At 46.1% G+C, this 17,635-nt stretch overlaps 1 long non-coding RNA gene across 1 annotated transcript in view; it reads right to left on the bottom strand.

Moving 5' to 3' along the window:
* Positions 1-626: 626 nt before the first annotated feature.
* LOC123996412 overlaps positions 627-17,635 on the bottom strand; it is a 35,059-nt gene continuing 18,050 nt past the window's right edge. The window contains exons 2-4 of the long non-coding RNA XR_006831980.1: positions 17,365-17,435; positions 16,995-17,115; positions 627-673 (exon numbers count right to left, since the gene is read on the bottom strand). This is a non-coding gene — a long non-coding RNA (uncharacterized LOC123996412). The remainder of the gene's footprint in view (positions 674-16,994; positions 17,116-17,364; positions 17,436-17,635) is intronic.

Genomic DNA, 17,635 nt, shown 5'->3' with positions numbered 1-17,635 from the left:
ACCGTGTGTGTGTGTGTGTGTGTGTGTGTGTGTGTGTGTGTGTGTGTGTGTGTGTGTGTGTGTGTGTGTGTGTGTGTGTGTGTGTGTGTGTGTGTGTGTGTGTGTGTGCCGCGCGCACGTCGCTCCATACAAATAGAATTTATACAAGCTAGCCAGCTGGCCCATAAGCCCTTCCGCACAATAAAACCAAATAATCTTTATGACGGGAAGGGGAGAGGGGGAGAGAGAAAAAACACACCGTGTTTAATTAGCGGGGCCATTGTGTTGGCATGGTAGGGAGAGACATTCTCAACGGTGGCTGTGCCCTTCCCACTGAATGACATGCAAGATCACTGGAATGCATGCACTCAAAATAGCAGGGCAGCTTATGACATTTGAAACGGCCAAATACACACACACACACACACACACACACACACACACACACACACACACACACACACACACACACACACACACACACACACACACACACACACACACACACACACACACACACACACACACACACACACACACACACACACACACACACACACACACACACACACACACACACTGCTAGCAGATGAGACACCGTTGAGGAGGCGGATAAAATAAATAGAGAATCAAAGAAAATGTGTCTTACCTTCCATCATGATTGCTGATTTGCATTCCTCTATCTCCAAGGAGCCTGAAAAGACAGCAGGAGGGGGAGAGAAGCCCCTAGTTAGCAAATGATAAACTAGAACACAAAGCCTAGTGCCACGGATAACACCCAGCCTCAAACACCCCCACACGTCGTCTGTCAACTGGCCCAGGGTCCATGCACCGCGGCTGGGCAGAGAGGTGGGGCTGGCTGGGCACTGTGCCGATCTGTAGCACGAGAGAGGCAGGGGCTGGGGCTTAGGCCATGGATGCTGCTACTAACCTACACAATCAGCTGAGGATGCTGAGGAAGAAAAAAAGCTATTCTAAAAAGATTAGAAAAAGAGGGGGTAAAGAGGGAGGGACGGGGGTGGAGAGGCAAAGCGAGAGAGAAAGAGGGAGCGATGCTTGCTGAGGTCACAGCTGCTCTCAGCCAATCCCTAAGGTTCTCTGCAGAGTCACATGGCATTTAGCTTGCATCTTCTGACAGCCTGGCCTTACTAGTAACCTCTCTCTTTTCCTCCCTCACACACATTCTCACACACCCACTCACACTCAAACGTAAGCATGTTAACGCATAGAAAACGCACACCCCTCCCCTGCCTACCTTGTGACGCTGAAGTATCTGGACTCTGCTGGGCGATGAATGAGATTAATGATTTGCTCGTTGCCAGAATAACGAGCAGGTTGAAGTGAATTGACAGCCCATGTTGAGGACACACTCCCCAACACACTCACCCCCTGATTTTGGTTACAGAATAGATGTATTTCCCCTCCTAGCTGGTATATACATTTTTCTGTAGGTTGACAGTATTTTAAAATCTCTATTTTCACAGTGTTCTGCCTTCTCTCTGCTACTCCCTCCCACTGTTTTTGCTCTGACTGCTGGCTCTGTATGACTGCTCTCCCTCTCTGCCTCTCTCTATCCCTCCATTCCTCCCAACCACCCTCTCTCTGACCCTCCCTTTCTCTCTCCCTCTCCACTGCCACTGGGGATAATAATAAATCATTGTGACTTCAGGGAGGCCGACGCTGTGTACAGCTGCCCCTCTAGACTCAGCCCAACAGTTGAAGGAGCTACCGCTGCTACCACTACAACCGTTATGCTACTACTACTACCACTGCTGCAACCGTTCAGCTACTACTACTACTGCTGTTCTGCAACTACTACTACTACCACTACTAATACCACCGCTACTGTTCTGCTGCTACTACTACTCCTACCACTACTGTTCTGCTACTAGTAGCACTGCTACCGTTCTGCTACTTCTACTACTGCAACTACTACCGCTGCTATTGCTCTGCTGCTACTACTACCATCACTGCTACCGTGCTACTACTACTACTACTGCTTCTATTACTGTTCTGCTACACCTACCGCTGCTACCACTATTACTACCACCGCTACCGTTCTGCTGCTGCTGTTACCACTACTACAACTACTACCACCGCTGCTACCGTGCTGCTGCTACTGCTACTGCAACCATTCTGCTGCTGCTGTTCCTAATACTACCGCTGCTACCGTTCTGCTACTACTACTACTACTGCTACCGTTCTGCTACTACTACTACCGCTGCTACCATTCTGCTGCTGCTGTTCCTAATACTACCGCTGCTACCGTTCTGCTACTACTACTACCACTGCTACCGTTCTACTACTACTACTACTACTGCTACCATTCTGCTGCTGCTGTTCCTAATACTACCGCTGCTACCGTTCTGCTACTACTACTACTACTGCTACCATTCTGCTGCTACTACTACTACTGCTACCGTTCTGCTACTACTACTACTACTGCTACCATTCTACTACTACTACTACTACTGCTACCGTTCTACTGCTATTACTACCACTGCTACCATTCTGCTGCTACTACTACTACTGCTACCGTTCTACTGCTATTACTACCACTGCTACCATTCTGCTGCTACTACTACTACTGCTACCGTTCTACTGCTATTACTACCACTGCTACCATTCTGCTGCTACTACTACCACTGCTACCATTCCGCTACTACTCTACTGCTATTACTACCACTGCTACCATTCTGCTGCTACTACTACTACTGCTACCGTTCTACTGCTATTACTACCACTGCTACCATTCTACTACTACTACTACTACTGCTACCGTTCTACTGCTATTACTACCACTGCTACCATTCTGCTGCTACTACTACTACTGCTACCGTTCTACTGCTATTACTACCACTGCTACCATTCTGCTGCTACTACTACCACTGCTACCATTCTGCTGCTACTACTACCACTGCTACCGTTCTGCTACTACTACTACTACAATTACAGCTGCTTCCATTCTGCTGCTACTACTACTACTGCTACCGTTCTGCTGCTACTACTACTACCACTGCTACCATTCTGCTGCTTCTACTACTACCACTGCTATTGTTCTGCTGCTGCTACTACTACTACTGCGACCGTTCTACTGCTATTACTACCACTGCTACCATTCTGCTGCTACTACTGCCACTACTATGTATACACCACACACACTCAACTCACTGAGTAACGGGTACATGTGGAGGGGTATGTATACACACACACACACTCAACTCACTGAGTAATGGGTACATGTGGAGGGGTATGTATACACCACACACACACTCAACTCACTGAGTAATGGGTACATGTGGAGGGGTATGTATACACACACACACACTCAACTCACTGAGTAATGGGTACATGTGGAGGGGTATGTATACACCACACACACACTCAACTCACTGAGTAATGGGTACATGTGGAGGGGTATGTATACACACACACTCAACTCACTGAGTAACGGGTACATGTGGAGGGGTATGTATACACACACACAACTCACAGAGTAATGGGTACATGTGGAGGGGTATGTATACACCACACACTCAACTCACTGAGTAATGGGTACATGTGGAGGGGTATGTATACACACACACACTCAACTCACTGAGTAATGGGTACATGTGGAGGGGTATGTATACACACACACAACTCACTGAGTAATGGGTACATGTGGAGGGGTATGTATACACACACTCAACTCACTGAGTAATGGGTACATGTGGAGGGGTATGTATACACACACTCAACTCACTGAGTAATGGGTACATGTGGAGGGGTATGTATACAACACACTCAACTCACTGAGTAATGGGTACATGTGGAGGGGTATGTATACAACACACTCAACTCACTGAGTAATGGGTACATGTGGAGGGGTATGTATACACCACACACACAGCTCACTGAGTAATGGGTACATGTGGAGGGGTATGTATACACACACACACTCAACTCACTGAGTAATGGGTACATGTGGAGGGGTATGTATACACACACACACTCAACTCACTGAGTAATGGGTACATGTGGAGGGGTATGTATACACACACACACACACTCAACTCACTGAGTAATGGGTACATGTGGAGGGGTATGTATACACACACACACACACACTCAACTCACTGAGTAATGGGTACATGTGGAGGGGTATGTATACACCACACACTCAACTCACTGAGTAATGGGTACATGTGGAGGGGTATGTATACACACACACACACACACACTCAACTCACTGAGTAATGGGTACATGTGGAGGGGTATGTATACACACACACACACACAACTCACAGAGTAATGGGTACATGTGGAGGGGTATGTATACAACACACTCAACTCACTGAGTAATGGGTACATGTGGAGGGGTATGTATACACACACTCAACTCACAGAGTAATGGGTACATGTGGAGGGGTATGTATACAACACACTCAACTCACTGAGTAATGGGTACATGTGGAGGGGTATGTATACAACACACTCAACTCACTGAGTAATGGGTACATGTGGAGGGGTATGTATACACCACACACACAGCTCACTGAGTAATGGGTACATGTGGAGGGGTATGTATACACACACACACTCAACTCACTGAGTAATGGGTACATGTGGAGGGGTATGTATACACCACACACTCAACTCACTGAGTAATGGGTACATGTGGAGGGGTATGTATACACCACACACTCAACTCACTGAGTAATGGGTACATGTGGAGGGGTATGTATACACCACACACTCAACTCACTGAGTAATGGGTACATGTGGAGGGGTATGTATACACACACACACAACTCACTGAGTAATGGGTACATGTGGAGGGGTATGTATACACACACACACTCAACTCACTGAGTAATGGATACATGTGGAGGGGTATGTATACACACACACACACTCAACTCACTGAGTAATGGGTACATGTGGAGGGGTATGTATACACACACACACACACACACACACACACACACACACACACACACACACACTCAACTCACTGAGTAATGGGTACATGTGGAGGGGTATGTATACACACACACACACACTCAACTCACTGAGTAATGGGTACATGTGGAGGGGTATGTATACACACACACACACACACACTCAACTCACTGAGTAATGGGTACATGTGGAGGGGTATGTATACACCACACACTCAACTCACTGAGTAATGGGTACATGTGGAGGGGTATGTATACACACACACACACTCAACTTACTGAGTAATGGGTACATGTGGAGGGGTATGTATACACACACACACACACTCAACTCACTGAGTAATGGGTACATGTGGAGGGGTATGTATACACACACACACGCTCAACTCACTGAGTAATGGGTACATGTGGAGGGGTATGTATACACACACACACTCAACTCACTGAGTAACGGGTACACGTGGAGGGGTATGTATACACACACACAACTCACAGAGAAACAGGTACACGTGGAGGGGTATGTATACACACACAACTAACAGAGTAACAGATACACATGGAGGGGTATGTATACACACACACAACTAACAGAGTAACGGGTACACGTGGAGGGGTATGTATACACACACACACAACTCACAGAGTAATGGGTACACGTGGAGGGGTATGTATACACACACACACACAACTCACAGAGTAATGGGTACATGTGGAGGAGTATGTATACACACACACACAACTCTCAGAGTAACAGATACACATGGAGGGGTATGTATACACACACACAACTAACAGAGTAACGGGTACACGTGGAGGGGTATGTATACACACACACACAACTAACAGAGTAACGGGTACACGTGGAGGGGTATGTATACACACACAACTCACAGAGTAATGGGTACACGTGGAGGGGTATGTATACACACACACACACAACTCACTGAGTAATGGGTACATGTGGAGGGGTATGTATACACCACACACTCAACTCACTGAGTAATGGGTACATGTGGAGGGGTATGTATACACCACACACACAACTCACTGAGTAATGGGTACATGTGGAGGGGTATGTATACACACACACACTCAACTCACTGAGTAATGGGTACATGTGGAGGGGTATGTATACACACACACACTCAACTCACTGAGTAATGGGTACATGTGGAGGGGTATGTATACACCACACACACTCAACTCACTGAGTAATGGGTACATGTGGAGGGGTATGTATACACACACACACTCAACTCACTGAGTAATGGGTACATGTGGAGGGGTATGTATACACCACACACACAACTAACCAAGTAACGGGTACATGTGGAGGGGTATGTATACACACACACAACTCACAGAGTAACAGGTACACGTGGAGGGGTATGTATACACACACACAACTAACAGAGTAACGGGTACATGTGGAGGGGTATGTATACACACACAACTAACAGAGTAACGGGTACATGTGGAGGGGTATGTATACACACACAACTAACAGAGTAACGGGTACACGTGGAGGGGTATGTATACACACACACAACTAACAGAGTAACGGGTACATGTGGAGGGGTATGTATACACACACACAACTCACAGAGTAACAGATACACATGGAGGGGTATGTATACACACACACAACTAACAGAGTAACGGGTACACGTGGAGGGGTATGTATACACACACACAACTCACAGAGTAACGGGTACATGTGGAGGGGTATGTATACACACACACAACTAACAGAGTAATGGGTACACGTGGAGGGGTATGTATACACACACGCACAACTCACTGAGTAATGGGTACACGTGGAGGGGTATGTATACACACACACAACTAACAGAGTAACGGGTACATGTGGAGGGGTATGTATACACACAAACAAATAACAGAGTAACGGGTACACGTGGAGGGGTATGTATACACACACACACAACTAACAGAGTAACGGGTACACGTGGAGGGGTATGTATACGCACACACACAACTAACAGAGTAACGGGTACACGTGGAGGGGTATGTATACACACACACAACTAACAGAGTAATGGGTACACGTGGAGGGGTATGTATACACACACGCACAACTCACTGAGTAATGGGTACATGTGGAGGGGTATGTATACACACACACAACTCACAGAGTAACAGATACACATGGAGGGGTATGTATACACACACACAACTAACAGAGTAACGGGTACACGTGGAGGGGTATGTATACACACACAAAACTCACAGAGTAATGGGTACACGTGGAGGGGTATGTATACACACACACAACTCACAGAGTAATGGGTACACGTGGAGGGGTATGTATACACACACACAACTAACAGAGTAACGGGTACACGTGGAGGGGTATGTATACACACACACAACTAACAGAGTAATGGGTACACGTGGAGGGGTATGTATACACACACACACACACACACAACTCACAGAGTAATGGGTACATGTGGAGGGGTATGTATACAACACACTCAACTCACTGAGTAATGGGTACATGTGGAGGGGTATGTATACACCACACACACAGCTCACTGAGTAATGGGTACATGTGGAGGGGTATGTATACACACACACTCAACTCACTGAGTAATGGGTACATGTGGAGGGGTATGTATACACACACACACTCAACTCAGAGTAATGGGTACATGTGGAGGGGTATGTATACACACACACACTCAACTCACTGAGTAATGGGTACATGTGGAGGGGTATGTATACACACACACACTCAACTCACTGAGTAATGGGTACATGTGGAGGGGTATGTATACACACACAACTCACTGAGTAATGGGTACATGTGGAGGGGTATGTATACACACACACACACTCAACTCACTGAGTAATGGGTACATGTGGAGGGGTATGTATACACACACACTCAACTCACTGAGTAATGGGTACATGTGGAGGGGTATGTATACACACACACACACAACTCACTGAGTAATGGGTACATGTGGAGGGGTATGTATACACACACACACAACTCACTGAGTAATGGGTACATGTGGAGGGGTATGTATACACACACACACTCAACTCACTGAGTAATGGGTACATGTGGAGGGGTATGTATACACACACACACACACACTCAACTCACTGAGTAATGGGTACATGTGGAGGGGTATGTATACACACACACACACACACACTCAACTCACTGAGTAATGGGTACATGTGGAGGGGTATGTATACACACACACACACACACACACACACTCAACTCACTGAGTAATGGGTACATGTGGAGGGGTATGTATACACCACACACTCAACTCACTGAGTAATGGGTACATGTGGAGGGGTATGTATACACACACACACACTCAACTCACTGAGTAATGGGTACATGTGGACTCAACTCACTGAGTAATGGGTACATGTGGAGGGGTATGTATACACACACACACACAACTCACAGAGTAATGGGTACATGTGGAGGGGTATGTATACACACACACACACACTCAACTCACTGAGTAATGGGTACATGTGGAGGGGTATGTATACACACACTCAACTCACAGAGTAATGGGTACATGTGGAGGGGTATGTATACACACACACTCAACTCACTGAGTAATGGGTACATGTGGAGGGGTATGTATACAACACACTCAACTCACTGAGTAATGGGTACATGTGGAGGGGTATGTATACACACACACACACAACTCACTGAGTAATGGGTACATGCGGAGGGGTATGTATACACACACACACTCAACTCACTGAGTAATGGGTACATGGGTATGTATACACCACACACAACTCACTGAGTAATGGGTACATGTGGAGGGTATGTATACACACACACACTCAACTCACTGAGTAATGGGTACATGTGGAGGGTATGTATACACACACACACTCAACTCACTGAGTAATGGGTACATGTGGAGGGGTATGTATACACACACACACACAACTCACTGAGTAATGGGTACATGTGGAGGGGTATGTATACACACACACACTCAACTCACTGAGTAATGGATACATGTGGAGGGGTATGTATACACACACACACACTCAACTCACTGAGTAATGGGTACATGTGGAGGGGTATGTATACACACACACACTGTGGACACACATGGGTACATGTGGAGGGGTATGTATACACACACACACTCAACTCACTGAGTAATGGGTACATGTGGAGGGGTATGTATACACACACACACACTCAACTCACTGAGTAATGGGTACATGTGGAGGGGTATGTATACACACACACACACACACACTCAACTCACTGAGTAATGGGTACATGTGGAGGGGTATGTATACACCACACACACAACTCACTGAGTAATGGGTACATGTGGAGGGGTATGTATACACACACACAACTCAACTACTGAGTAATGGGTACATGTGGAGGGGTATGTATACACACACACACACACTCAACTCACTGAGTAATGGGTACATGTGGAGGGGTATGTATACACACACACACGCTCAACTCACTGAGTAATGGGTACATGTGGAGGGGTATGTATACACACACACACAACTCACTGAGTAACGGGTACACGTGGAGGGGTATGTATACACACACACAACTCACAGAGAAACAGGTACACGTGGAGGGGTATGTATACACACACACACAACTAACAGAGTAACAGATACACATGTGGAGGGGTATGTATACACACACACAACTAACAGAGTAACGGGTACACGTGGAGGGGTATGTATGTATACACACACACACAACTCACAGAGTAATGGGTACACGTGGAGGGGTATGTATACACACACACACACAACTCACAGAGTAATGGGTACATGTGGAGGAGTATGTATACACACACACACAACTCTCAGAGTAACAGATACACATGGAGGGGTATGTATACACACACACAACTAACAGAGTAACGGGTACACGTGGAGGGGTATGTATACACACACACACAACTAACAGGTAACAGAGTAACGGGATGTGGAGGGGTATGTATACACACACAACTCACAGAGTAATGGGTACACGTGGAGGGGTATGTATACACACACACACACAACTCACTGAGTAATGGGTACATGTGGAGGGGTATGTATACACCACACACTCAACTCACTGAGTAATGGGTACATGTGGAGGGGTATGTATACACCACACACACAACTCACTGAGTAATGGGTACATGTGGAGGGGTATGTATACACACACACACTCAACTCACTGAGTAATGGGTACATGTGGAGGGGTATGTATACACACACACACTCAACTCACTGAGTAATGGGTACATGTGGAGGGGTATGTATACACCACACACACTCAACTCACTGAGTAATGGGTACATGTGGAGGGGTATGTATACACACACACACTCAACTCACTGAGTAATGGGTACATGTGGAGGGGTATGTATACACCACACACACAACTAACCAAGTAACGGGTACATGTGGAGGGGTATGTATACACACACACAACTCACAGAGTAACAGGTACACGTGGAGGGGTATGTATACACACACACAACTAACAGAGTAACGGGTACATGTGGAGGGGTATGTATACACACACAACTAACAGAGTAACGGGTACATGTGGAGGGGTATGTATACACACACAACTAACAGAGTAACGGGTACACGTGGAGGGGTATGTATACACACACACAACTAACAGAGTAACGGGTACATGTGGAGGGGTATGTATACACACACACAACTCACAGAGTAACAGATACACATGGAGGGGTATGTATACACACACACAACTAACAGAGTAACGGGTACACGTGGAGGGGTATGTATACACACACACAACTCACAGAGTAACGGGTACATGTGGAGGGGTATGTATACACACACACAACTAACAGAGTAATGGGTACACGTGGAGGGGTATGTATACACACACGCACAACTCACTGAGTAATGGGTACACGTGGAGGGGTATGTATACACACACACAACTAACAGAGTAACGGGTACATGTGGAGGGGTATGTATACACACAAACAAATAACAGAGTAACGGGTACACGTGGAGGGGTATGTATACACACACACACAACTAACAGAGTAACGGGTACACGTGGAGGGGTATGTATACGCACACACACAACTAACAGAGTAACGGGTACACGTGGAGGGGTATGTATACACACACACAACTAACAGAGTAATGGGTACACGTGGAGGGGTATGTATACACACACGCACAACTCACTGAGTAATGGGTACATGTGGAGGGGTATGTATACACACACACAACTCACAGAGTAACAGATACACATGGAGGGGTATGTATACACACACACAACTAACAGAGTAACGGGTACACGTGGAGGGGTATGTATACACACACAAAACTCACAGAGTAATGGGTACACGTGGAGGGGTATGTATACACACACACAACTCACAGAGTAATGGGTACACGTGGAGGGGTATGTATACACACACACAACTAACAGAGTAACGGGTACACGTGGAGGGGTATGTATACACACACACAACTAACAGAGTAATGGGTACACGTGGAGGGGTATGTATACACACACACACACACACAACTCACAGAGTAATGGGTACATGTGGAGGGGTATGTATACAACACACTCAACTCACTGAGTAATGGGTACATGTGGAGGGGTATGTATACACCACACACACAGCTCACTGAGTAATGGGTACATGTGGAGGGGTATGTATACACACACACACTCAACTCACTGAGTAATGGGTACATGTGGAGGGGTATGTATACACACACACACTCAACTCACTGAGTAATGGGTACATGTGGAGGGGTATGTATACACACACACACACTCAACTCACTGAGTAATGGGTACATGTGGAGGGGTATGTATACACCACACACTCAACTCACTGAGTAATGGGTACATGTGGAGGGGTATGTATACACCACACACACAATTCACTGAGTAATGGGTACATGTGGAGGGGTATGTATACACACACACACTCAACTCACTGAGTAATGGGTACATGTGGAGGGGTATGTATACACCACACACTCAACTCACTGAGTAATGGGTACATGTGGAGGGGTATGTATACACACACACACACAACTCACTGAGTAATGGGTACATGTGGAGGGGTATGTATACACACACACACTCAACTCACTGAGTAATGGATACATGTGGAGGGGTATGTATACACACACACACACTCAACTCACTGAGTAATGGGTACATGTGGAGGGGTATGTATACACACACACACACACTCAACTCACTGAGTAATGGGTACATGTGGAGGGGTATGTATACACACACACACACACACACTCAACTCACTGAGTAATGGGTACATGTGGAGGGGTATGTATACACACACACACACACACACACACACACACACACACACACACACACACACACACACACACACACACACACACACACACACACACACACACACACTCAACTCACTGAGTAATGGGTACATGTGGAGGGGTATGTATACACCACACACTCAACTCACTGAGTAATGGGTACATGTGGAGGGGTATGTATACACACACACACACTCAACTTACTGAGTAATGGGTACATGTGGAGGGGTATGTATACACACACGCTCAACTCACTGAGTAATGGGTACATGTGGAGGGGTATGTATACACACACACACTCAACTCACTGAGTAACGGGTACACGTGGAGGGGTATGTATACACACACACAACTCACAGAGAAACAGGTACACGTGGAGGGGTATGTATACACACACAACTAACAGAGTAACAGATACACATGGAGGGGTATGTATACACACACACAACTAACAGAGTAACGGGTACACGTGGAGGGGTATGTATACACACACACACAACTCACAGAGTAATGGGTACACGTGGAGGGGTATGTATACACACACACACACAACTCACAGAGTAATGGGTACACGTGGAGGGGTATGTATACACACACACACAACTCACAGAGTAATGGGTACACGTGGAGGGGTATGTATACACACACACACAACTAACAGAGTAACAGGTACACGTGGAGGGGTATGTATACACACACACAACTCACAGAGTAATGGGTACACGTGGAGGGGTATGTATACACACACACACACAACTCACTGAGTAATGGGTACATGTGGAGGGGTATGTATACACCACACACTCAACTCACTGAGTAATGGGTACATGTGGAGGGGTATGTATACACCACACACACAACTCACTGAGTAATGGGTACATGTGGAGGGGTATGTATACACACACACACTCAACTCACTGAGTAATGGGTACATGTGGAGGGGTATGTATACACACACACACTCAACTCACTGAGTAATGGGTACATGTGGAGGGGTATGTATACACCACACACACAACTAACCAAGTAACGGGTACATGTGGAGGGGTATGTATACACACACACAACTCACAGAGTAACAGGTACACGTGGAGGGGTATGTATACACACACACAACTAACAGAGTAACGGGTACATGTGGAGGGGTATGTATACACACACAACTAACAGAGTAACGGGTACATGTGGAGGGGTATGTATACACACACAACTAACAGAGTAACGGGTACACGTGGAGGGGTATGTATACACACACACAACTAACAGAGTAACGGGTACATGTGGAGGGGTATGTATACACACACACAACTCACAGAGTAACAGATACACATGGAGGGGTATGTATACACACACACAACTAACAGAGTAACGGGTACACGTGGAGGGGTATGTATACACACACACAACTCACAGAGTAACGGGTACATGTGGAGGGGTATGTATACACACACACAACTCACAGAGTAACAGATACACATGGAGGGGTATGTATACACACACACAACTCACAGAGTAACAGATACACATGGAGGGGTATGTATACACACACACAACTAACAGAGTAACGGGTACATGTGGAGGGGTATGTATATACACACACAACTAACAGAGTAACGGGTACATGTGGAGGGGTATGTATACACACACAACTAACAGAGTAACGGGTACATGTGGAGGGGTATGTATACACACACACACAACTCACAGAGTAATGGGTACACGTGGAGGGGTATGTATACACACACACACAACTCACTGAGTAATGGGTACATGTGGAGGGGTATGTATACACACACACTCAACTCACTGAGTAATGGGTACATGTGGAGGAGTATGTATACACACACACACACAACTCACTGAGTAATGGGTACATGTGGAGGGGTATGTATACACACACACACTCAACTCACTGAGTAATGGGTACATGTGGAGGGGTATGTATACACACACACACTCAACTCACTGAGTAATGGGTACATGTGGAGGGGTATGTATACACACACACACTCAACTCACTGAGTAATGGGTACATGTGGAGGGGTTGTATACACACACACACTCAACTCACTGAGTAACGGGTACATGTGGAGGGGTATGTATACACACACACACTCAACTCACTGAGTAATGGGTACATGTGGAGGGGTATGTATACACACACACACTCAACTCACTGAGTAATGGGTACATGTGGAGGGGTATGTATACACCACACACTCAACTCACTGAGTAATGGGTACATGTGGAGGGGTATGTATACACCACACACACAACTAACAGAGTAACGGGTACATGTGGAGGGGTATGTATACACCACACACACAACTAACAGAGTAACGGGTACATGTGGAGGGGTATGTATACACCACACACACAACTAACAGAGTAACGGGTACATGTGGAGGGGTATGTATACACACACACAACTCACAGAGTAACAGGTACACGTGGAGGGGTATGTATACACACACAACTAACAAAGTAACGGGTACATGTGGAGGGGTATGTATACACACACACAACTCACAGAGTAACAGGTACACGTGGAGGGGTATGTATACACACACAACTAACAGAGTAACGGGTACATGTGGAGGGGTATGTATACACACACACACAACTCACAGAGTAATGGGTACACATGGAGGGGTATGTATACACACACACACAACTAACAGAGTAACAGGTACACGTGGAGGGGTATGTATACACACACACAACTCACAGAGTAACAGGTACATGTGGAGGGGTATGTATACACACACAACTAACAGAGTAACGGGTACATGTGGAGGGGTATGTATACACACACACAACTAACAGAGTAACGGGTACACGTGGAGGGGTATGTATACACACACACAACTCACAGAGTAACGGGTACATGTGGAGGGGTATGTATACACACACAACTAACAGAGTAACGGGTACACGTGGAGGGGTATGTATACACACACAACTAACAGAGTAACGGGTACACGTGGAGGGGTATGTATACACACACACAACTAACAGAGTAACGGGTACACGTGGAGGGGTATGTATACACACACACAACTCACAGAGTAACGGGTACATGTGGAGGGGTATGTATACACACACAACTAACAGAGTAACGGGTACATGTGGAGGGGTATGTATACACACACACAACTCACAGAGTAACGGGTACATGTGGAGGGGTATGTATACACACACAACTAACAGAGTAACGGGTACACGTGGAGGGGTATGTATACACCACACACTCAACTCACTGAGTAATGGGTACATGTGGAGGGGTATGTATACACCACACACTCAACTCACTGAGTAATGGGTACATGTGGAGGGGTATGTATACACCACACACTCAACTCACTGAGTAATGGGTACATGTGGAGGGGTATGTATACACCACACACACAACTAACAGAGTAACGGGTACATGTGGAGGGGTATGTATACACACACACAACTCACAGAGTAACAGGTACACGTGGAGGGGTATGTATACACACACAACTAACAGAGTAACGGGTACATGTGGAGGGGTATGTATACACACACACAACTCACAGAGTAACAGATACACATGGAGGGGTATGTATACACACACACAACTAACAGAGTAACGGGTACACGTGGAGGGGTATGTATACACACACACACACAACTAACAGAGTAACGGGTACATGTGGAGGGGTATGTATACACACACAACTAACAGAGTAACGGGTACACGTGGAGGGGTATGTATACACACACACAACTAACAGAGTAACGGGTACACGTGGAGGGGTATGTATACACACACACAACTCACAGAGTAACGGGTACATGTGGAGGGGTATGTATACACACACAACTAACAGAGTAATGGGTACACGTGGAGGGGTATGTATACACACACAACTAACAGAGTAACGGGTACACGTGGAGGGGTATGTATACACACACACAACTAACAGAGTAACGGGTACACGTGGAGGGGTATGTATACACACACACAACTCACAGAGTAACGGGTACATGTGGAGGGGTATGTATACACACACACAACTCACTGAGTAATGGGTACATGTGGAGGGGTATGTATACACACACACACTCAACTCACTGAGTAACGGGTACATGTGGAGGGGTATGTATACACACACACAACTAACAGAGTAACGGGTACATGTGGAGGGGTATGTATACACACACAACTAACAGAGTAACGGGTACATGTGGAGGGGTATGTATACACACACACAACTAACAGAGTAACGGGTACATGTGGAGGGGTATGTATACACACACACAACTAACAGAGTAACGGGTACATGTGGAGGGGTATGTATACACACACAACTAACAGAGTAACGGGTACATGTGGAGGGGTATGTATACACACACACAACTAACAGAGTAACGGGTACATGTGGAGGGGTATGTATACACACACAACTAACAGAGTAATGGGTACACGTGGACGGGTATGTATTAGCCGGCTGGCAAAAAACGGCACTTTTACTGAAACGTTGAATAATGTGCACTGTCCCCGTAAAAATATAAATAAACTCAAACATACATAAACGAACGCACACAACTGAACTATAGAACACAAATACTTGAAAGCACCACATCGCACACAGTGCAGTACTGGAATACCCCCAGACACATTTATACAGAGGAAGTTGACAGATAGGTGAGGAAAGAGAGAGGTAGTCGTACCTGCAACAATGCGAAACCAGCCAGTACACAGCTCTTCAGCCATCTACAGCAATCTCCACGGAACAGGTCGCATATCTGTAGGTCCACAGGCGGATGGAAGGACGAATGGATGAAAAGACAACTGTAGGGAGAAGAGAGATGTCAAGGAGTCTGTGAGGAGAGAAAGAAAGAGAGGGACCAGTCGTATTAGAGGAGTGATGACGATGGTGCCTGACTGAGTACCCTGGCTGAGAGGCCACACACACACACACATAAACACTGAAGGACCTGTGGAGAATGGGAATGTAATGTTATGTAGAAGTGCTGTCTGGGCCACTCTGTCAGTCAGTGGAGGTACCCCCCCCCCCATACACAAACAACATGAGTGTACCTGAACTGTATACAACACACCAACTTCTCTGTGCACTGCAAACTGGTCCAATGACACTAACCCCTTTCACCCTGGAAGAAAGAGGGAAAATGGGAAGGAGAGGAAGGAGAGACGAAGAAGAGATACAGGAGAGAGGAAGAGGAGCAACAGGAAAGAAGAAGAAGAGCGATAAATGGTGAGAACAGGGGAAATGTGAAGTGAAGAAATAACCTGAAATAGGATAAAAGAGCAACTGAACGTAATAAGCAACTTCTCCTTTTGAAATGTGCCT

Source organism: Oncorhynchus gorbuscha, linkage group LG15 (genome assembly GCF_021184085.1).
Source record: "Oncorhynchus gorbuscha isolate QuinsamMale2020 ecotype Even-year linkage group LG15, OgorEven_v1.0, whole genome shotgun sequence".
In the NCBI taxonomy this organism is placed as follows: domain Eukaryota; kingdom Metazoa; phylum Chordata; class Actinopteri; order Salmoniformes; family Salmonidae; genus Oncorhynchus; species Oncorhynchus gorbuscha.
This window is presented reverse-complemented; position numbering and strand designations above follow the sequence as displayed.